The following is a 23,445-nucleotide window of genomic DNA, read 5'->3' on the forward strand; positions in this document are numbered from 1 at the left end:
TTCCCTCGACACGTACTGGTGTTCGTCACTCTGTCAGTCGCGATGTCTGATACACTAACTGCCAAACTGAGCAGAGTGTAGGATTGTACCCGATCACTGCGCTCAAGTCATTGGACCTCGCACAACTTGACGCCACAGAGAAATCTCTCCAGCGGCGAACTTGCATCGTGTCAGAAAATTTCGACAAAGACACTTGTCCCAGCTTTCGTGTCAGTTCAGTTCAGGCGTTCAGTCGTGTCCGACTCTTCGTGACCCTATGGACCATGTCACGCCACGCTTTCCGGTATCTCACTATCTTCTTAACATCACATAGCTTCATCTGCAATGCCTCGAGAATGCCATCTAACCATCGCGTTCGCTGCCTACCCCTTCTCCGGCGACCCTCAACCTTTCCCAACATCAAATCTTTCTCCAGTGACTCCTCTCTTCTCATCAGATGACCAAAGTAGCTGAGCTTTAACTTTAGAATTTGACCCTCCAATGAGCAGTCAGGGTTTATGGTCGACAATATCGACTGATTTGATCTTCTGGCAGTCCAAGGAACTCTTAAGAGTCTTCGCCAGCACCACAATTCAAACGCGTCAATTCTTCGGCGGTCAGCCTTTTTCACAGTCCAACTCTCGCATCCATACATCACAACTGGAAAGACCATAGCACGGGTTATACGGATCTTGGTTGGCAGACTAATGTCTCTGCTCTTTACTAGGCGGTCAAGGCTAACCATTGCTCTCTTTCCCAGAAGCAGGCGTCTCCTAATTTCATGGCTGCAGTCTCCTTCCGAGGTAATCTTGGCGCCCAAGAACAGAAAATCTGTCACAGCTTCCACTTCTTGTCCATTGATGCTCCAGGACTTGATAGGGCAAGACGCCATGATCTTCGTCTTTTTAATGTTCAGTTTAAGCCCGAACTTCTCACTCTCTTCTTGTACGCGCATCAGAAGTCTCTTGAGTTCCACTTCACTTTCTGCCATTAAATAAAATAAATAAATAAATTGGTTCACAGGAAGGGAAAGGCGCAGTAACTGTCACACTTGCTCTGTGGACACCCGAACCGCGCCGTAAGGGAAGGGAGGAAGGTGGGAATGAAAGTGGAAAGAGAGAAAGAGGAGCCGTAGTGGAGGGCTACGGAGTAATTTCGACCACCTGGGGATCTTTAACGTGCGCTGACATCGCACAGCACACGACGCCTCTTCGTTTCGCCTCCATCGAAACGCAGCCGCCGCGGTCGGGTTCGAACCCGGGAACTCCGGCACAGTAGTCGGGCGTCTTACCACTGCACCACCCCGGCGGGGCTTCTGCCATTAAAGTGGTATCATCCGCATATCTAAGGTTGTTGATACGTTTTCCAGCAATCTTCACTCCAGCTGAAGACTCGTCCAGGTCGGCCTTCCTCATGATGCACTCTGCATATAGGTTAAATAGGCAGGGCGACAGTATGCAGCCTTGCCTCACCCCTTTCTCAATCGGAAACCAATCAGTAAGACCATGCCCAGTTCTGACTGTGGCCTCTTGCCCTTCATAAAGGTTCCTGAGGAGACAGATGAGGTGAATTGGAACTCCCATCTCTTGGAGAGCTTGCCACAATCTGCTGTGATCTACGCAGTCAAACGGTTTCTCATAATCAATAAAGCAGAAGTAAATGGGTTTCTGGAACTCTCTTGCTTTTTCAATGATCCAGCGAAGGTTGGCAATTTGGTCTCTAGTTCCTCTGCCCTTGCGAAACCCAGCTTGCACGTCCGGAAGCTCCCGATCCAAGCTTGAATGCGAAATCATAGTCAATCGGGTAAAATGATTTCGTGTAGCATTTTGTGCGTGTTTTAAAGTTCCTTCTGCTGATATTGTGTTCTGTATTTGCGTATTCGACGTAGTCTGCCCTGCTTTATGCTCCATCTTGGAAGCGTAATCACCGAAACCTCGGTGTGAATGTATACAATTTTATATACATATTGCGTCGGTTTGAATGTCATGGGAGGATAGCCTGCGACGCGTCTACCTGATGCGCATTATATATATATATATATATATATATATATATATATATATATATATATATATATATATATGCAACGAACAATTGAATGGCATCACCCGGAACGCTGTATGGCAAAGGGTTGCGCCACAATATTTATACGAATATCAATAGAATTGGCTCTACATGCATTTCGGCCAGTGGCGAGTATGTGTAGAAGAAGACATGTGTCTGATTGTCTAAAATGGCGGTGAACTGGTTGCGTCAAGTAATGCATCGTGAATGCTTGGTTTTCTCTATGCGTCAACAGGGCCGCTCGGTGACGTCATCCTATTCTCTTCACTGCTAGAAGTTTCACAGCCATCTCGCATGGCGCAATGAACACCGCCGGATTTTCTCAGAAGTGTCTGCTGGCGGGCTAGTTGGGGAAAATCGTTCATTTTAAAACTGTGCGAATATAAGAAGGACAGAACAAGAGCTCTGCGCTATTTGTGTGTTATGTGTGGTATGCGTTCTTTAGCTCTGTCCTTGCTTTATTCACGCAGGTTGAAGATGAACGCTTTTTCTCGTGATCGGCCATATATTCTTATCGCATTAATAAAAATTACAAACACTTAAGACTGCGTACGTTTATGAATGCGAACCCATTTAGGCCCACGTGTGGAATGCTTCCGAGTCAGCTTTTTATATCCATATTTACGTTATTTCTGCTGGTTTCAATGTGCGTATACATTAGATTCACACTGTCATGCTTCACGGGGTGTATTTGGGGCGTAGTCGCCAAACCTACACTCTCATGCGCAGTGATGCGAACTTAACACTTAGGCGGAAACTTGGGTGAGTTGTATATAATTTGAAATCATATTTCCTAGCTCTTCTCAAGACACAATTGACATTAGAAAGAACACATATATGCATCTGTCCTGTTCATATGTATTCTTTCTGATGTCCCTTGTGTCTTAAAAAACGCTAGCAAATATCCAAATATGCAAATATTATGCAAATATGCAAAATAGCAAATATGATTTCCATTAATCAACACTTTTTATTCGCTAAATAGCGCACAAAGCTGTCCTCTGTCTCTTTTTCTCCCCATTGCCATCGTATGCCATGACCAGATTCATCTTGCGTACCGTCCGCCAGCCGCTGTTCGGGAGCTTGAAATCGTCATATCAGATTACTAAACATCATTATTTCCTCCTTTTTATTTTTAATAAACAATTGTCAGTACCTGCGCCCTCATCTCAGCATCTGAGATGTCAGCTGCGGAGCGGCCCCAAGATCAGTCTGGCATCGCTGAAGTTCAGAACGTCATAGCACACATGCATCAATGAGATGTATACAATGATTGCTGGCAGCAAAAATGAACCGAGTTATGAACCGCCGATATGTCGTCACTGATTGCCGCATTCTATGGGATGGAAGAAACGTCGGCTGATTGAGGGAATAATACACCTAAAAATACCAATAATACTTCGCATGTACGTTCTGATACATTTCATCCTCTCCGGGTTTTATGTAATAACAAGACCGGTTTTTTTCATTATTATTAATATTATTATTTCGCCGCGGGGAGGTTTATATATATATACAGTGAGCGATCATTTGAATTACGTTCATTGGCATCGGACACTTTGCTTTGAAGAACTTTCTGGAAAACAGTGGTTTTGTGTAATTATATGAGGATTTTAAAGGTCCTTTCCAGGAACTAAGAACCACAGTTGTTGGCATTTGGACATTGGTACGGTGTACATCGAAAATGACACACAGAGATTCGAGGGGTTAAAACTGAAAGCGACTGCCGCTACGCTTCTCGCAGATACTTTGAAAACTCGAATGTCACGACTCACGAGTGGGGCAATGCGCGATGGCTCGGCAGATGCTTTTGTGATGCGCGCCGTGGATTGCATTGCCGCTTAGGCAGGGAATGATATGTGTTCATACTTCTGGGACATTTTGCGTGCACGTGTGGCAACAATTCTTCATAACGAGACATCCCGCCCATATCGAAGCACCCAATCATGACCTCACAAAGGGAAACAACGTCAGCAACAGCATTAAGGACGTCGTTTCGTTTAAGACGTCAGTTGGCGACGAGTTATTTTTGCCACTGGTAATTGTTGGACGAAACGTTAGAGACTTATATGTTACTAGAAACGTTGCACACATTTCAGAACCGAGCTTGTTTGATTTTTATTTTACTGAAACTAACGTTCAGTCCGACATTCACGCTTTTTGACAGGAAGAAAAAAAAATCTTGGGAGATCCTTAGTATCTGCCTCAAGAGTGGAAGGCGGTAGTGCTAATTCACTTTTTTTTTGCGATATTTATTTCCTCGGAGCATAAAACGAATGTCATGATGGATATGAAGGATATGATCAAATAAAATAAAAAAGGTTAGCTAATGTAATGAAGTCCAGGAGTAAACGATGCTAGCGTCCAAGCGGCGTATGACAATGGAATGCGGTGGGAGAGACCAGCTGCCACCTGCAGGTGCGGGATCCGCGTCGACTTCAGAACAGGACATTCCCACGGCAGGATGGTGGTGGAAGGCTTCGTTGCCTTCCATCCGGTAACTTACTGCGCCATCTGCTAATCCTACGATTGGCTCAAACAACGACTTGATTTGGACTGTGCATTCCTTTCTTTTTTTTTTTTTTTTGTTCCCAACGGCTTTTGTTTCCGATGGCAACGCTACTTTGTATGCAGTTGCTAACTACCAGTTACCGTACTCTTAACTGCATTTAACATCAATATATGTACCCAAAACACGCCACTAAGTCTGAGGTCACAGCGCATTTACTAAATCCCTTTGTAACACGAACGAGCATTCGTGGGCCCAGTGTAATACGTTGATGCACCTCTTGTTATATATATATATATATATATATATATATATATATATGAAGGAAAGAAGCCAACAGTAGGCGAGGCCAAGGAAAGCGTTGGGAATGGTCCTCTTAAGTGTTTTTTTATGTTTTGCTTAGATAATCACAGAAATTAGTAACGAATCTGTTTAGGGGAAAGATAATTAAACGCAATGTAGAAGAAAAAACAACGTGCCAATGGTGGGAACCGAACCCACGACCTCCGAATATCGCGTCCGGTGTCGTGCGTTCGGTTCCCACCATCGGCACGTTGTTTTTTCTTCTACTTTGCGTTTAATTGTCTTTCCCCTAAACAGATTCGTTACTAATTTCTGTGATTATCTAAGCAAAACATAAAAAAAAAGACTTAAGAGGACCATCCCCAACGCTTTCCTTGGCCTCGCCTACTGTTGGCTTCTTTCCTTCATGTATTATAACGAGCACCCTCATTTCCCCTTAATTGATCTGCTTGTAGCTTACGGGGGTCTCGGTTCTGGCAGTCTTGAAGCCATAGGTAGCGTAAGAGGGTTCTAGCACAGCGTTCGCCCTCGCTCTTGATCACGTTCTACGTGACGCTGGCGGTAACAAAGGACGTTCTACGTCCGCCGCTATGGCTGAGGGTGGCGCTGGTGAACACTCTCAAGGTTCGTATACAGACAACACAAATACCCAAGCAAGTAGCAGGGGGGACAGCGGCCGATGTAGCTCAGTTGGTAGAGCACCGGACGCGATATTCGGAGGTCGTGGGTTCGGTTCCCACCATCGGCACGTTGTTTTTTCTTCTACTTTGCGTTTAATTATCTTTCCCCTAAACAGATTCGTTACTAATTTCTGTGATTATCTAAGCAAAACATAAAAAAAAAAGACTTAAGAGGACCATCCCCAACGCTTTCCTTGGCCTCGCCTACTGTTGGCTTCTTTCCTTCATGTATTATAACGAGCACCCTCATTTCCCCTTAATTGATCTGCTTGTAGGCGAAAGATTATTTCGTATATTGAAGAGTGACCAGAGCGTTCGGCGTTCGGGGTGGTGCAGTGGTAAGACGCCCGACTACTGTTCCGGAGTTCCCGGGTTCGAACCCGACCGCGGCGGCTGCGTTTCGATGGAGGCGAAACGAAGTGGCGTCCGTGTGCTGTGCGATGTCAGCGCACGTTAAAGATCCCCAGGTGGTCGAAATTACTCCGTAGCCCTCCACTACGGCTCCTCTTTCTCTCTCTCCACTTTCACTCCCACCTTCCTCCCTTCCCTTACGGCGCAGTTCGGGTGTCCACAGAGCAAGTGTGACAGTTACTGCGCCTTTCCTTTCCTGTGAACCAATTTAACTTTAACTTATCTGCTTGTAGCTTACGGGGGTCTCGGTTCTGGCAGTCTTGAAGCCATAGGTAGCGTAAGAGGGTTCTAGCACAGCGTTCTCCCTCGCTCTTGATCACGTTCTACGTGACGCTGGCGGTAACAAAGGACGTTCTACGTCCGCCGCTATGGCTGAGGGTGGCGCTGGTGAACACTCTCAAGGTTCGTATACAGACAACACAAATACCCAAGCAAGTAGCAGGGGGGACAGCGGCCGATGTAGCTCAGTTGGTAGAGCACCGGACGCGATATTCGGAGGTCGTGGCTTCGGTTCCCACCATCGGCACGTTGTTTTTTCTTCTACTTTGCGTTTAATTATTTTTCCCCTAAACAGATTCGTTACTAATTTCTGTGATTATCTAAGCAAAACATAAAAAAAGACTTAAGAGGACCATCCCCAACGCTTTCCTTGGCCTCGCCTACTGTTGGCTTCTTTCCTTCATGTATTATAACGAGCACCCTCATTTCCCCTTAATTGATCTGCTTGTAGCTTACGGGGGTCTCGGTTCTGGCAGTCTTGAAGCCATAGGTAGCGTAAGAGGGTTCTAGCACAGCGTTCGCCCTCGCTCTTGATCACGTTCTACGTGACGCTGGCGGTAACAAAGGACGTTCTACGTCCGCCGCTATGGCTGAGGGTGGCGCTGGTGAACACTCTCAAGGTTCGTATACAGAAAACACAAATACCCAAGCAAGTAGCAGGGGGGACAGCGGCCGATGTAGCTCAGTTGGTAGAGCACCGGACGTGATATTCGGAGGTCGTGGGTTCGGTTCCCACCATCGGCACGTTGTTTTTTCTTCTACTTTGCGTTTAATTATCTTTCCCCTAAACAGATTCGTTACTAATTTCTGTGATTATCTAAGCAAAACATAAAAAAAAGACTTAAGAGGACCATCCCCAACGCTTTCCTTGGCCTCGCCTACTGTTGGCTTCTTTCCTTCATGTATTATAACGAGCACCCTGATTTCCCCTTAAATGATCTGCTTGTAGCTTACGGGGGTCTCGGTTCTGGCAGTCTTGAAGCCATAGGTAGCGTAAGAGGGTTCTAGCACAGCGTTCGCACTCGCTCTTGATCACGTTCTACGTGACGCTGCCGGTAACAAAGGACGTTCTACGTCCGCCGCTATGGCTGAGGGTGGCGCTGGTGAACACTCTCAAGGTTCGTATACAGACAACACAAATACCCAAGCAAGTAGCAGGGGGGGGGGGGGGGGACAGCGGCCGATGTAGCTCAGTTGGTAGAGCACCGGACGCGATATTCGGAGGTCGTGGGTTCGGTTCCCACCATCGGCACGTTGTTTTTTCTTCTACTTTGCGTTTAATTATCTTTCCCCTAAACAGATTCGTTACTAATTTCTGTGATTATCTAAGCAAAACATAAAAAAAAGACTTAAGAGGACCATCCCCAACGCTTTCCTTGGCCTCGCCTACTGTTGGCTTCTTTCCTTCATGTATTATAACGAGCACCCTCATTTCCCCTTAATTGATCTGCTCGTAGCTTACGGGGGTCTCTGTTCTGGCAGTCTTGAAGCCATAGGTAGCGTAAGAGGGTTCTAGCACAGCGTTCGCCCTCGCTCTTGATCACGTTCTACGTGACGCTGGCGGTAACAAAGGACGTTCTACGTCCGCCGCTATGGCTGAGGGTGGCGCTGGTGAACACTCTCAAGGTTCGTATACAGACAACACAAATACCCAAGCAAGTAGCAGGGGGGACAGCGGCCGATGTAGCTCAGTTGGTAGAGCACCGGACACGATATTCGGAGGTCGTGGGTTCGGTTCCCACCATCGGCACGTTGTTTTTTCTTCTACTTTGCGTTTAATTATCTTTTCCCTAAACAGATTCGTTACTAATTTCTGTGATTATCTAAGCAAAACATAAAAAAAAAGACTTTAGAGGACCATCCCCAACGCTTTCCTTGGCCTCGCCTACTGTTGGCTTCTTTCCTTCATGTATTATAACGAGCACCCTCATTTCCCCTTAATTGATCTGCTTGTAGCTTACGGGGGTCTCGGTTCTGGCAGTCTTGAAGCCATAGGTAGCGTAAGAGGGTTCTAGCACAGCGTTCTCCCTCGCTCTTGATCACGTTCTACGTGACGCTGGCGGTAACAAAGGACGTTCTACGTCCGCCGCTATGGCTGAGGGTGGCGCTGGTGAACACTCTCAAGGTTCGTATACAGACAACACAAATACCCAAGCAAGTAGCAGGGGGGACAGCGGCCGATGTAGCTCAGTTGGTAGAGCACCGGACGCGATATTCGGAGGTCGTGGGTTCGGTTCCCACCGTCGGCACGTTGTTTTTTCTTCTACTTTGCGTTTAATTATCTTTCCCCTAAACAGATTCGTTACTAATTTCTGTGATTATCTAAGCAAAACATAAAAAAAGAAAAAAAAAAGACTTAAGAGGACCATCCCCAACGCTTTCCTTGGCCTCGCCTACTGTTGGCTTCTTTCCTTCATGTATTATAACGAGCACCCTCATTTCCCCTTAATTGATCTGCTTATATATATATATATATATATTAGACTACATAGCTTAGGGAAAACTAGCATTACGGACTGGTGCTGTGAATCAGTGCTTTCGAAAAAATCTCATTTCTGTCAAATGACTGCTCACATGAAAGATGTGAGTGAACAGACCGACTTTGAAACTTTGAATCATGGTGGCACTCTCTCTTGGTGAAGTGTACTGCCTTACTTCTCGCCTTGTGATCTTTTACTCTGTATATTTTAGGTGTCTTTTGTGACGTACTTCATAAAACCGCCGTAAATGTTTCATGCAAATATAGCACATTTTTCTTACAATAACTTTCAAATTAAAAAAAAAAAAACTATTCAATAGTTGGCGTTATAAGGAGCCACAGGTCCGTGGTTTCTGCCCGTAGTTTTTAGGCTTATTTGATTTAGTTGCAGTGCTTCTTAAGTGGGCGACTGAAATCGACTGAACCCTGCAGAAGGAGTCGCTGCAGAGCCGGTCACCCAGGCCCGAAGGCAAGGAAGGTTGCGAGCTCTTCCTGGATATGACGTAGTTGAGCTTTCTTTTAGTATGGTTTTGTGATAAGTTCACAAGCTTAACTGAGTTTTATTCCCGCAGCTTGTCGTTCTTTTATAACTTCTTGCATTATGTTTAGACCTTGTATTTTTCAATTTTAACAGAAAAGCATCGATAAATATCCGCTGATAAAAAAAAAAAAATACGGAATCGTTTAAAACCGTAAAACACCGGTTTTCGATGTTCTCATGTTAGCATATAGGATCAATTCCTGACGAAAAACGTTCCATTTCATTCCTTCGGAGCCGGGAACCGGTCCAACGGGCGCTCAAAAAAGCAGCCTAAAAGTGAAGAGATGCTCGAAGCTCTGCCACCGTCGGCAGCCGAAAGCCTCTACTAGCATTTCCGTTGCTGTAGCAATGAATCATTTGCGGAAATCTAAGTCAGCTGGTCCCCAATGGGATTTTTTTTTTTTTTTTTTTTTTTACCGCAAGAAGTTCTCAGACGACACACCTACGTTATTTGTAGAAGTATAGAGAGCTGCTATGAGAGCTGCTATGAGAGCTGCCGGATAAATTCAGCCGATATTAACAGATCTACTGACTCATAGTGCGAGACGAGTGCAAAATGAAAGTCCTGTATAATCAAAACTTTTATAGTAAAGCCAGTATACGATGAGCGCTGTTGTTGAACCTCCTTTTGTTTTGCAAAATGCGTGGATGTGACTGGTCAGTGTTAGTCCAAACGACTTAGGGCATTTTACGTTCTTCCGCGTCAAGCGCTAATTTTGAGCGAGAATTTTCAAAATTTGTGTGCTGTCAACACAAAACAATCCCGCTAGCATGGTTGATAACAACCTAATTATGCTTGTGTTTAATACAATCAACTATAAATAGCGTTTGCTCCAAAGGCAATGAAAATTTTCCTTATAAGGCGAAAGCCTTTCTGCTCATGAAACATAATCCCGTGAGCGAAATTTGTGAGCGAGATCTGTGCGCGAGATCTGTCATATTCCTTGAGATTTTACGTTATTAGTTCTTGTCTAGCGTTCCTGCCATCTGCAATGCCACACGTGAACGCGCGCCAAGGAAAGACACGCGATAGGAGCGATAAGGTACCGCCCAAACTCACACTTGCCGGAGAAAGTGTGACAGATACTGGCCTCTTCTTTAAGGTAAACCAATTGTATTTATATGTAGCACTGCAACGAACGCCGTTAAGAGGCAAACGATGAGAGCCAAATGATAGGAGAAAAATGGTAGGCTTTCGCCATTCTCCTCTTAAGAGACATCTAAGAGACTCTCTAATTTTTTGTTTCTACAATCCCGTGTACTTCGACGATGTTATCTCTAGTGAATAATACTCTCTTAATGTTCCGGTGAACCTTCCGCAATTATAATTCGTTCTTTAAAAGGGAAACGTTTGCGAGGGTATGGGAATCTCGCGTTATTAGCATTACCAAAATGCGGAATGAGAAAACCATTTACACGCACATGCGGTGGTGGATGCGTCTGAAATGACTGATACCTTAGTACTAAATAGCTCGCGAAAAGGTAGAACTTTCTTTCTTTTTTGGGGCGTAGTTGCATAAAATTGCAATAAAAATCTTTAAATGTCACACAGCTCTGCGCTTGGTTTTGAAGATGCGGCACAATGGTTATAATTGAGTGAATATATGTATGCTGCTCGCCCAGAAAGCACTGTGGGTATGTTGGCTCTGGTTATAATGTATAATAGAGTGACAATGTAGCAGTGACTGAGCCTGACAATAAAGGCGACTTATACGAAATGCTACATGATACTTTTCGCAAAACAAAATCAACGTTAAGATATAACCTAATTAAGTCGCACGAACTGCAAACTCTACAGGAACTGGGCGCTTTCAGGAACTGGTGTTAAATAATTATCGACTGTCAGTTATTCAAGCTAAGAAATGCCATTCGAGGATTAAAAAATGTCGGAAACATTTCGTGTTCAACAATATATAAACATTCTATCCGGCAGATTATTCGCGTGAATACTATAGTTACATTCATGTTCTGTTGGCGCCGTCGTGTGTTACTGGTTTATATGACGTGGAAGATCGAGTCGACGGGGCATTACAAAAAAAAAAAAAAAATCTGAATAAATTATAGACAGCTACAAAACGTGTGGGTACGTGATCAAATCAAATGCTTTTGTAAGGGAGCTGCTAGAATTATCTCAACGAGTTTATTTTTACTGCCGGCAGTACAGTGTCACTCGTGCGCCTTATTATTTGATTGCGACGATATTATTTATTATTTGATTGCGACCATGCCCACTTCCGAATTAAAGGAAAGGTCCTGAAAGGTTCCTTTGTTTAGGTCTTCGTGCATGCGGTGTCAAAGTGTGGCAGCTCTATACAATTGTGGCCTGATCTTTAAAGGTCTTGCAATGAGTAACCTATGCATAAGGTTCTCGCCTCAATTTGACTCCCGTATTCGCTCTGGAGATGAAAATAATTAAATGTCCTTTTAGGCTACACAGATAAATCCAGATACGATACTAGTAAACGAGCGCGCCACTTCCTGCTTTTGCAAGTATTTTGCCTATCCTCAAACATTGGTGAATCAAGTCTCAGCTGGACCTAAACCCTTAATATGTTCCGAGTGTAAGTATATGGGACTTTGTTCCCGCTATACATAGCGAGGCAATCGAAATATACACATTAGCATAATTTTCAGCTCGTGTGAAATAAAGTTCACTAAAGTCGCGATTACATCTTTACCCTTTACGCATTTAGAAGCGATCACCGAATGCAGCTCTACGTTGCATTCTCTTGAGCGAGTGTTTACTTCAGCGAACCTCAAGTAAACACCGGCGAAACGCGCAGTTCATTGCACGATACGACAACCGACTGCAGTTCTAGGCCAAGGCGACTGCTGCTTCGTTCCGTGAAGCGTCATTGGACGTGATTCTACTAACCTGCCCGGCGTCTCCTCCTCCCGGCGGACCGGTGCCACTCCTGACTTGGGAAGACTGGGAGACCACACTACGCTCCAAGGACCCGGCGAAGCAAAAGATCGCAGTTCGCTGGGCTGCCGACGTCATAGACAGATTGAATATGAATGTTTGAGTGCGGTGGGGCCGTGCGGGGACCCGGGGGCCAGGAGGCCCCGAATACCCTTGCATCTAATAAATGTTTTGTTCTCCTCCTCCTCCTCTTTTCGTACAGAAAAATCCGCCATTTACGAGCAGCGCCAAAGGCGAAGACCTTGAGGCCTTGAGAACATTTTTTGTTTTGTTTTGTTATAGAGGAAATCTGCGATATCTCCGGCTGCTAAATACGGGGTACTATTCTGGCAAGTTCTCCATTCTGTTCTGTCGCAGGAAGCGTTTTGCCAACGCAAGAGTTGCGTGGTCCTTCCACTCTCACGTCGGTTTCATTTGCGTCAGACAAAAATGAGCTTTGCTGCAGAAACGTTTAGTTGAGTTTCTGAATATTTAAGCAGTTCTTGTGCGACCACTGCTTTGCCGGGTCTCTAAACGTTGCAATGCCCACCACATAATAAAGTTCCTATCATTTCGGAGGCGACTTTTCAACCCCAAACCGAAGACCGCAGAGGAGCAATATCTCAGTTTTCCTCTTAAGACCCTCTGAGAAACATAAATGCGAGTCCAACTGAAAGCGAGGGATGTAGAGAGAGAGGCAAAGAAAGAAAAATCTTGTAAACGAAAAAAAAAAATGAAAATGGAGATGTAGGATATTTAAACACGCGCACAAAAATAAGTACTTAGAGAACGTGCTACATTCGGAAGGAATGTCTAATTCGGACTACGTGCAAAGGATGCTATAAAAAAAAGCATGGCAAGCGAAGAGCTTAGCTTGGACCACGAGGTTAACACACTCAAAGTTTGGGTCTTTCTGCTAAAATAACCGAAATCGTTGCAATATACAATAGTATAGGCTTTCAAGATTCAAGGGGAAAAAACTATTAAAACCAGTTCCAGGCCACCCTTCGTTTCTATCATAAGTTTACCTGTGCCGAAGACTGCTTATATGATTATGGCCTCACCTCCTTGCTAAGTTAAAACTGCTTATCAATTATGCTTAGAAATTAGATGTTCCGTTCACATTAGTATAGAAAAAAAAAAGAAAAAAAAGTAAATAAAAATAGATGGTTGTAGAGACTAAAGAAGAGGACATTGAATAGACTTCTTTTTGTCGCGTATGTTAGAATGATACATCATAGAACAGAACGCCAATTCTCTAACTCGAGTATTCGTGCGGGCGTGTGGCCCCTTCGTTCTCACGGCGCTTGAGGCGGCTGGTGCTGACTGGTTCGCCACCGACAGCCGTAAATCTTGCTGCTACATGTGTACACGTGACCAGCAGGCGGATCTCAAAAGTGACTTCTGCGTGCTTCGTTCTCCGTATACACATCTCGGAAAATTGGTGCCGTTCCAGTGCGACCTGGGCAGCAGCAGTCGTCGGGATTCGGCAAAGACCGCACATCCCTTTGTCGGAACCCCTTTTGATTCCCCAAGTCGCTTTTGATGCCACGTCCGCAGTGAGTGCAGTATTATAGTTGCCAGGGTATTGAGACTGCTTGCTCATCTATAGACCAAGGCCGTGTTTACAAACAAAAGTGGGCGCAGCTGACTGGGGGTGAAAAGTAGGGTTAGCGCCCATAGGAATAGTACATGGAACCGAAAGATATCAGAGCAATTTTCTCTTTTCACAGGGCATCTATGATGTCGTTATCCGACACAGAACAACCATGAACATCCTAAATCAGATAGCGAAATATAAAATCTCATTAACGAGGTGAAGTATTTTAAAAATACCGCGAAACACCTGGGGGTACGAGTTGGGAGGGCAACCCGTAGAAATACATGTAAACACAACTTACCGGAACATTTTTCTCCTTTCGCAGGGCATCAGAAGTGGTGGCCGGTCGTTAAACGTTGACCATGCGCTTTGAAGAAGTGTGTGATAAAGTATGGTGCGTTATTACGGAGGCAGTCTACTTTTAAAACTCCCCGAATAACCTGTGTTATGAATCCAGACACCACCAAAAGGCAAGCTGGGCGTAGCGAATCGCGCAGTTTTGCTTACAGTCTGATATGCTGCCGCATATAGGGTAAATTAGCTTGATAATACTGTTGCTCCAGTGATACGTCCTAGACAGAATTACATTTAAAAAGCAGTTGTCGAACGCCATACAACAATGTGGACCGTACGAGATTCGCGCATTAAAGCAGACGACAGCGCAGTTGCATGGCGATACCCACCGCGGCCGCCTCCAGCTCCGGAGCGTCTGCTAGCGACAGCGCCGGTGGTGCATGGTCGTCTGCAACTGTGCGCGGTCAGTTTATCGTGCTGTGAGCGGTCCCGCAAGTCTTCAGACTTGCAGTACTTGCAAGGGAATGTAGTGTGCCATGCAACATGACGTCGGGGGCGTCATACAAGACGTGCACAAAAAATGAGAAGGGTTCAACGCTGCTGAACCGAGTAAAATGTTGCGGTAAGTTGTGTTTATGTGTTTCTATGGGATCGCCCTCTCAACTAGCACCCCCATACGTTTCGCGGTGTTTTAAAAATACTTCGCCTCGGTAATGAGATTTCATATTTTGACGATCTGTTCTAGGATGTTCATAGTTGCGCTGTACCAAATAACGACATCAAAGATGACCCATGAAATTAGAAAACTGCTTTGGAATATTTCGCTTCCATGTATTCCTATGGGCGCTAAGCCTACTTTTCACCCAAGTCGGCCCACGCTAGCGATAGAAGCGCCACCGCATTGTGCTTACGTCACAGATCGGTGTTCGTCAATAGACTAACACCGATCTGGGACGTAAGCCCGATGCGGTGGCGCTTCTATCGCCAGCGTGGTCCGACTGGGGGTGAAAAATAGGCTTAGCGCCCATAGGAATACATCGAAGCGAAATATTTCATTTCCGTTTTCTCATTTCACAGAGCGCCTATGCTGTCGTTATTCGGTACAGAGCAACCATGAACATCCTAGAACAGATATTGAAAGTATGAAATCTCATTACCGAGGCGAAGTATTTTTAAAACACCGCGAAACGTATGAGGGTACGAGTTGAGAGGGCGATCCCATAGAAACACATGTGAACACAACTTACCGCAACATTTTGCTCGGTTCAGCAGGGTTGAACCCTTCTCACTTTTTGGTGCACGCCTTGTACGATGACCCGACGTCATGTTGCATGACACAATACATTCTCTTTCAAGTAATGCAAATCTGACGACTTGCGGGACCGTTCAATAGATAGTCGGGATAAATAGATAATCGGGAAAGTTGCGTGACATCCTGTTTGAATATGTATATATATACTCGGCAATGGTCTGCCATCTGCGAGTAAAACTGCATACTATTAGTCTATATAGTACGGATGCAGTCATTTTAGGGGCGAACTTCTCTGCTTCGATGTGAAGTTCCTTCAAGATATAAAGTCCAGCGGGCGTGCAGGTCAGCCATACTCTCTGGGAGAGCTAGATGCATGTCCATCGGCCTCAGAAAGCATGTTCATACCACCATGCACGTACATCAAGTCTTTAAAAGTGTGAGGTTCTGAAGGCCTATGACAAAGCTGATGGCGTCACGATTAACGCCATCAAGGTTGTGTGACCACTTTCGTGCGATGTCATATAAATTTTAGCCATATCATTACGCTGAAGTCACCAAGGGTTGTGACTAAATGTCGATCTTCCTTTCCCCGACCAAACAGCTAGAAGTCGGGTTAATGTACCAATAAGGCACAGGGGGTCTTGCATTGCTTGGATGCTTATTTTGATAAGCCATCTTGTACCCTTTTCGCCTTGATCCATATAAGCTCCCTGAAATAACGTGGTAGATGAACGTTAACAGATTGGGCCAGAAATGTAAAGTTCATAACTTTCCAGACTTCCTCGGCCTACCTGCGTGGGGCATTTAAGAATTATGGCGTATTCAGTCTATTCCTGCGAGCGGTCATGCCAATGGCTCTCAAGAAATATTTGATGGTGTCTAAGATGAAAGATGCTTCATTCAGGCAAAGGCAACGCGTATTCAGACGTCCCGTCTAACTGCGCAGGCAGCTTGTGGCACCTCGCACTTCACAGCATGAATCTATGCTCGACAACAATGGCTCATCTGTGTTGATTGTTTAAAGAAGGGCGAAGCGGAAGAATGTGAGAGCGGTGGTCCGCAATAAAAAGTCGTACAGTGCGAGCCTAGCCTAGCGATTCAATGACGGCTGCTGTAGCCGGCAGGGAATCTGACATACCGAAATTAAGATGAAAAAAAAAAATGTATCTCGTGTAAAAAAAGAAAGTGGATTTATTTTCCTTTTTGAATGCTTATGAATACTTTATGATGTATATTAAATGCAAATTGGTTAGTGACACTCGGAAGTCATCAGTTTGTTGTAAACTAGAAATTAACGTCTTCAGCATTTGGCACTTGCGAGTAATGCTGCGTTTATACCTATACGCCGCTTCAGCAACTGTTTTCCTTTCTGTATTGGGTGTTGAGTCCTCAATCGGTAGTTGTTTTCATTGGGCCTTGAAGGCACGCTTACAAACCCGGTTAGAAATTGTAAAGTACCGCAATCAAAGTCGTCGCTGTTTATGTCAGCGCTTACGCGCTGTGGAGAAAACTGCAGCCCATGCAAATGAGCGCCCTCATTCGCAAAGCATAAAACTGCTAGCGTCGCCGCCCCTAACCTTCTCGGTTGATTGTTATTCGAAGCTTTCGATTTCATTCTGGGATAGATAAAATTCCTGGCCTTAAGCCAGCGACAGGAGCAGCAACAACAACCTCAGAAAAAAACAACAAAAGCTCCCTGCGCCGGCCCCTCTCCCCGTCCTCTTTCGTATTATCCGTTTGCCCGTGAGGCAAGAGAGCGCTAGCGCCCGGCAGGCGCGGACTACGTTCGAGCGCGGAACATCGGTATCCCTCCGCTTAGCGGAACAGCGGTACTTTTCTTTCTCTCCTCTCGCTCATGCACTTTTTTATTGGCGCGCGTTAAGTTTTTCTTTTGTATTGATGCTCATTCAGACGCCGTTTTCTTTGTTTATTTTCTAACGGGCGCGTGCGGCGCTCTTTCTCTTTTCTCCTTTCTCACTCACCTGCACTACGTCACGGCTGACCCGTACGGAGCTGGCGGCGCCGATTGGCCGTATGCGCCCTGACGTCGGCGCGCGCGCATGCGCACCACTCCTCCTTTCCTGGCTTTGGCCGCGCGCCTTGGCAGACGACGCGCGGTTGTGCGGTGCGTGAACGAGCTGCACCGGCGGCGGCCTTCGAGTTGCTACGAAGGGCGTGAAGAAAAAAGCCGTCGTGATTGTGGCGTTTTTTACTAAGCGTACATTTTTTCTTTAATGAAGTCGAGCGGCAGTAATCACTTTCCTGGGCAGTCCGACCAAGTCAGTGTTGTTTCCCTGTGAAGTGCCTTCGCCGCGGTCGTCTTCGTTGGATTTGGGCCCGACGTGCAGTGGTGGTTACGCAGCGGTGTTCTCCTCCACCAAGACCGCGTCGCGCCTCCCAGTGGACTGCCGCCGTCGCCGGATAGCCGAGATCGCGGCGTGATTAGAAGCGCGCCGGCGCGACTTGGTTCGCGACACGCACATTATCAACACAACACCGTCCTCCGACGTTTTACAACACGCACACGTTTACATACTCTATCTCTCTTGACAGCGCCGTGAGAAGTTGAGAATTGCGAATTGTGAGTCGGGGCCTTCGACTGCCAATCCAAATTTGCCTCCGTGATCCTCCTGTGGAGAAGTGGGAAAAGTTTTTCTTCTGGGCCTCTCGCCTTCGTCTTGGGTGTCTTCTGCGAACCGGCTTCTCCTCGACGTCACCGCGCCCATGGGTTTCGGGCGGGAGGATTGTCACCACCGCATGCCCTGCCGTCGGTGATTCGGAGACACCGCGTCCGTCAATCACTCTCTCTCCTGGGAGCGCAGCTTTCCCGTGACGCTCGGACTCGAGTACCGGTGAGTGCCGATTCCATTTCTTGCTGGGCAAATAGGGAAACACATTGAATTCTTTTTTTTTTTTTTTCTGTTGCTGACATTTTGTGACTGCATTGAGAACCTTGATCTTCGTAAGTAAAAGGGAGTCGCTGCTGCAACCTTCTGTCGTAACATGGATCAATTTTAACGGCTTCCAATCGGTCCTCGTGATTACATGGTCTTCAGCGACCACGTGTCACGCGGAAACAGATCTTGGCAACTGGAACACTTGCTTCCCACTCACTGTCTTGCCTTATCCGCAAAACAAATGTTAGCAAGAAGGAGAGAAAATGATAAGGTTGACCTTTCGTCCTCGGGTTTCGTTTCGCGCATACAGTTCGCCATTTACGAAAAGCAAGGTCGTGAACGTTACGGGATATTGTTCAAGAAACTGTCACAAACGGTTCATGATTGGGGTTCGCTCATCATCCATCATGGCTGATGCATCGATGCGGATCATCACAGAACGCGGCCTACGATGTCTCGATTATTTTTGTCTTGTTTTTATTTCTATAATAAGGGGGGGGGGGGGGGGGGGAATGGGTATACTCGGGGAGACGTGAATTCATTCCCGCGGAAACTAGGTTTCTCAACTTTCTTGGAAACGGTAAAGGTGCCGATCGAACCGAAGAATGAGAGTATGCTGTAGTCTCCGACTTGGTTTCCACTGGGTATTGTTCCCTTGCAATTCACCGACGCTGCCTTCAGCACTTGTAATTCTGTGCGTGCCCATGTGTGTTCGTGGTAGAAAAAGCTACGAACGTGTCCCATTTAATCTCCTAGCTTTCTCCCGTCGTCGGAAAAGTACCTTTGAAGGCCATCTTCGTTCGTAGAATATGTAAAAAGAACTATTATATTTATGCTTCTTTCCGTGAAACTGACTATTATAAGTCAGTCTAGTCGGTCAGTATCTCCGCATTTTTTTTTTCTTTTTTTTAACGTGCGCTCGCTTCCTTTGCATTTCTTTTTTGCCTTTGTTCGTGTCCTTGAAGTGCAGCTGCCCGGTATTTTATTTATTTATTCCTTATGTTTTATATTTCCATCCCATCTTTCAGATATGCTTGGTTATCATGTGCGTCACTATAAGCCTGAGTAATTTGCTCATTTCTACTAATTACATCCATATTCGGCTAGATACGACTGTGACTTGACTGACGTATTGGTTTTTCGAGCTGGTTTTGGGCGCGTTTGTACTGCGGTGTATGGCATAGAGTTCCTTACACTAACTAGAGGGAAAGCTGAGGGCGCTGCACTTCAGCCACCATGGGCGCGCTAAGAATCATGGGCCGGTGTGCTACTTGTTGCGGGACAGTCGGTTTTTCTCGGGTACGTGGAGTGGCTTTACTGCGATGTTTCTTTTTTCGTCATCATCATCATTTGAAGGTGCGTACATAGACCACGAAAGCCATAGTAGCGAAGGCGCAAAAGCAGACGTCGCCAATAAATGGTTTTTGTTTCCCGAAATGTCACTAAAAACTTCCTTAAGTGATTGCACAACCATAAATATTTTCATAACGTTTTTTTTTTTGTTCAAACTTTGCTTATTAAGTGCGAAATATTGGTATTTGTGCTGCTCGAAACTAAGCCAATAGGAGAAAGAGCCATCGCTTAAATTGGATAAATCTCACACTGGCATTCTGTTTCTCTCTCTTTTTGTAATTTATAGTCACAATATTCAATGTTAGGACATTATTTACGGCAGAAAAACGTATATCTTTGCATTAGTTTTAGCCAAAAGTTGTAGTTCTGCACTCGGTAGCTCTCCGGCCCATGATGTTTTGAGCGCCCATGGTGGCTGAACTGGCCGTCTGGAAACTCCATGTAAACTCCCATAGATGGCAGCACAGCTTTCCCTCTAGGTAAGAGTAAGAAACTCTGTGGTGTATTGTTTCACCATCGCGACGGTGTAACCTTAAAGAGAGAGGAAGCGAATTGCGGAAGCACTAGGGGGCGCGCGCTGACAACTCTCATTCTGTACGGTGCTGGGCAGGCCGGGGAAAATGTTTTCCGTTGGAGCCCTATTCTATTTGCTTCACTGGGCGAGGGGGATTTCAAACAGGAGAACTGCCAAAGACAGTGAGAAACAGTGTAAAAAGTTAGGGGGTAGGGTCTAGGATACGCGTCTCGTGCCGAATGTCATAGTAAGATTTCGCGAGATCTACTTTCAGAAGTATGCATGCATAGAGTGCTGTAAACTAGAAAGACCTTTTGGATAATAATAAGCGACGTGGCAATGGCTTCTGAACTCCATGTATCAAGAAGTAAGCTGCGTACTGTCAATCACAGACTATAGAAGACGAAGAGGTCAGGGCGCGATGCGGACAGCTCGCGCTGTCTGCTGTCATTAAATCATGCAATCATACCATCCATCATGCACTTTTGTCTCCGTCGTCTTGTCGGTATGTGACGTTTGGTGAAGGTGGGAGACAGACGCAGCATACAATAAGTCAAATTTGTGCTCAACATCATCTATCCGCCAAGCAGCCCATGGTCGTCTTCAATCTACCTCACAAAAAAGGGAGAACGCGGAACGCTGTCCTTTGCTTAACAGTACGAAAAATAAAGACACGCATTCACTTCCCTTTTCGTCTTCTAGTCAGTGGCTCTATTGTCTGAGGCTAGGTTCGGAACAATGGGAAGCAGCCAATCATGCTCCTCCTATAGCAAAAGTATTTAGACTACACGTGCATAGTTTTGCAGCAGAAGAGGCTTTGGTAGTTTATCAAATACCCAACAACGCACGGTGAGTCAGCGAGCCTGTCAAGCGACCAAATGAAGTGCCTCAAAGAGCCCATCTATTGAATATTTCCGACAGCGGAGCATTACCATTCGCAACCGTTTCCTTAAACACGTGGTGAAACACTAGGTGCTCGGTTAGAATGCGGCCGTATCTCAAAGTGCTCTCTGGCATTCAGCGACCCCGCGGCGAAATTTCGAGGTTCACATTATGCAGCATTATCATCCGAGGTCAGTCGTGACTATTTCTCATCCGACGTGCACGGACGAATGAAATCTGTCATGGCGAACTGCCAGTTATTATAAACTCTCGTATCTACGACTTCACTTGTAGTGCGGCCAGATTCGGCTACACGTTTCAGATTTCGGTTTCTTTGAATGCGGTTCAAACAATGCAAGAACGAAATAACTGAAAAGCTGTAATAATGAGTACATTGATTGGTCTGGGCTACTTTATGGCAAACGTTAATGCTGCTTAGGAGTTAGCTTGTAAAGCTGACATAGAGTCGCGAAAAGAAGCACGATATGCTTTGCATGGGCACAAACAAAAAAAAAAATGAATGGAAAAGCTCGATCAAAACTGCAGTCAAGAGTCCGCACGCAGTCACCATGCGAACGTGTCAAGTGTAGCATCGCCCCAAACTACGCAGTTTGCGGAGCAGAACGTTCGTTGGTCGCTATTTTATAGAGCAAGCATCCGTTTCAGCTGGTATATGGGCGCTCAACGCTACAGTTGTGTTCGTCGACAGTCTACAGTCACAGAAGCTTCGCGTCTCCTCTGTAGTCAGAGAACCTTGAAAACAACACACCTATCCGCTTTTACTTATTTATTCCGGGAAGGTTTATATGAGCCTTGCACTATTACCTCAAGCGAGTGTGAACGAGTCCCTGCGTACATAACCTTTCAAGTGCGGACGCGCACAGTGTCAGTCGCCGCCGAACGAGTCCGTGCCGGGCGTAACGAGCGTAAAGGTGCAGCGCACGTTACTTCTCCAGAAATAGAAGGTATATAGAAGGGTGCAGATCTTTCCGTGGCGCGGCCTGCCCTCTCCCCATTGTATGCCTATGTCTATACATATTTACATGAGTAGGCCGATCGGACCGACTATTCACCTCAATTCTCCAACATCGCTTCCTCCTGCACACGCCCGTGAAGATGTCGCAACCAGAGGGACACTAAAAAGAAAAAAGAACTTACGCGCCGCGCCGCTCCTCTGCATATCAGCTTGTTGCCGCCACTCCACGCGAGGCTGGCGAGATGCCTACAGGATCCGTGTTCACTTTTTTTTTTTTTCTTTTTTTACCCTCTAGACTTTTTTTTTTTTTTTCTTCTATTATTATTGTTCGTCGCGGAGTGCCTGATGCCGGAAAACGGGAGAGGCTTGCCAGGTTGCTTGCCGACGCCGGTGGTAACGCGACTATCACGTCAGCAACGACGGGTTGTATAATGCTGCCACCTATCCGCCTAGATACGGAACTGCTGCTCAATAAAAGAGGGCAAAAACGGACGTAATTCTGCCGAAGAGAGATATTTCTCTCGGCACGTCGTGCTGCCCATATTTGCGCGTTTGTGTGTTAGTCGGTTTCAGCTTCCTCGCAATTGCGCCGATTTCACCCGTGCTTCTAGATAGGTATAACCGCTTGGTTGCAACACGGTCCGTCGCATGCACTCCCCGAGCATACCTGGTGAGCAAGGTCTCGCGACATCCGCTTTATCTACGTACGCGCGCTTTGTTTACTCGCGCCAACGGCTGAAGCACGCTTGCGCTGTGTGCGCGCGCGCGTGTCATTGTACGCGACTGATAGTTCAACACCACCGTGCGTGCTCTGAGCCAAGACACCGACGTCGCTGTAGATTTTGTGCTGGCATCAAAAGTCCAGCCAGTTTGCACGTTATAGTTACTGCACCTTAGAGGCGTGTCAGTCGTTTATGGTGTTTGCTGAAATACAGGTAGAAAAAAAGCTTGTGTATTTAGCGGTTCTCACGGTAGGCCCTCACTCACCCCACGTTCACATGTAGCGTAATATCTACTCAAGAAGGTGTCGACGCGAGGACATTCTCCATTCGAGCAAGATGCAGCACAGACGGTACCCATCGCCCGTCTCCGACAAACCTGCCTCACCTTACTGAGGCGAGGATGCGCATTTACGGAGATTTCTTGGGGGATTTAAATGCGCTAGTGAGGTTGCGATACTAATGCATTCCGTTAATTCTTGATGTCGATGAAACGAGGTCAGTGCAGTGTTCACATTTTCTCGCCGATGCGGAGACTTGAAGCGCCGTGAAAGGAGACATGAAGCCCGGTTCGGCATCAACACACTCGGAGGAAGAGTCGGGCGCAAGGGCACGAAGCGGTCGAGACGTCCGTTGATAGCGTGCATACAACGCACACACTCGCGCGCGGTCGCCGTCCACAGCTTCGGATCCCGAGGACGACATTTTTCGAGTCACTCCTGCCGATGGTGCGTTTATCATCACGCGCTCAGCTCTCTATCTCCGCATGTGCATAAGAGGAGGGCCCCCGATAGCGAGAGCCGCCGAGGCG

The 23,445-nt window shown here is 46.2% G+C and overlaps 1 protein-coding gene and 1 non-coding gene across 2 annotated transcripts in view; both read left to right on the forward strand.

Moving 5' to 3' along the window:
* The first annotated feature begins 6,896 nt into the window (after positions 1–6,896).
* TRNAS-UGA (transfer RNA serine (anticodon UGA)) lies at positions 6,897–6,969 on the forward strand. The gene has a single exon. It is a non-coding gene; the product is annotated as a tRNA-Ser (tRNA).
* A 10,431-nt stretch (positions 6,970–17,400) lies between these two features.
* The window catches only part of LOC146198881 (myocyte-specific enhancer factor 2-like), a 122,963-nt gene continuing 116,918 nt past the window's right edge, over positions 17,401–23,445 (forward strand). Inside the window, exon 1 of the mRNA XM_084594349.1 lies at positions 17,401–18,145. The gene's annotated coding sequence lies outside the window, so the exon portion shown is untranslated. The remainder of the gene's footprint in view (positions 18,146–23,445) is intronic.

The sequence above is a fragment of the Amblyomma maculatum genome, chromosome 2, assembly GCF_055883805.1.
Source record: "Amblyomma maculatum isolate TAMU_Amacu chromosome 2, ASM5588380v1, whole genome shotgun sequence".
Taxonomy (NCBI): Eukaryota; Metazoa; Arthropoda; class Arachnida; order Ixodida; family Ixodidae; genus Amblyomma; species Amblyomma maculatum.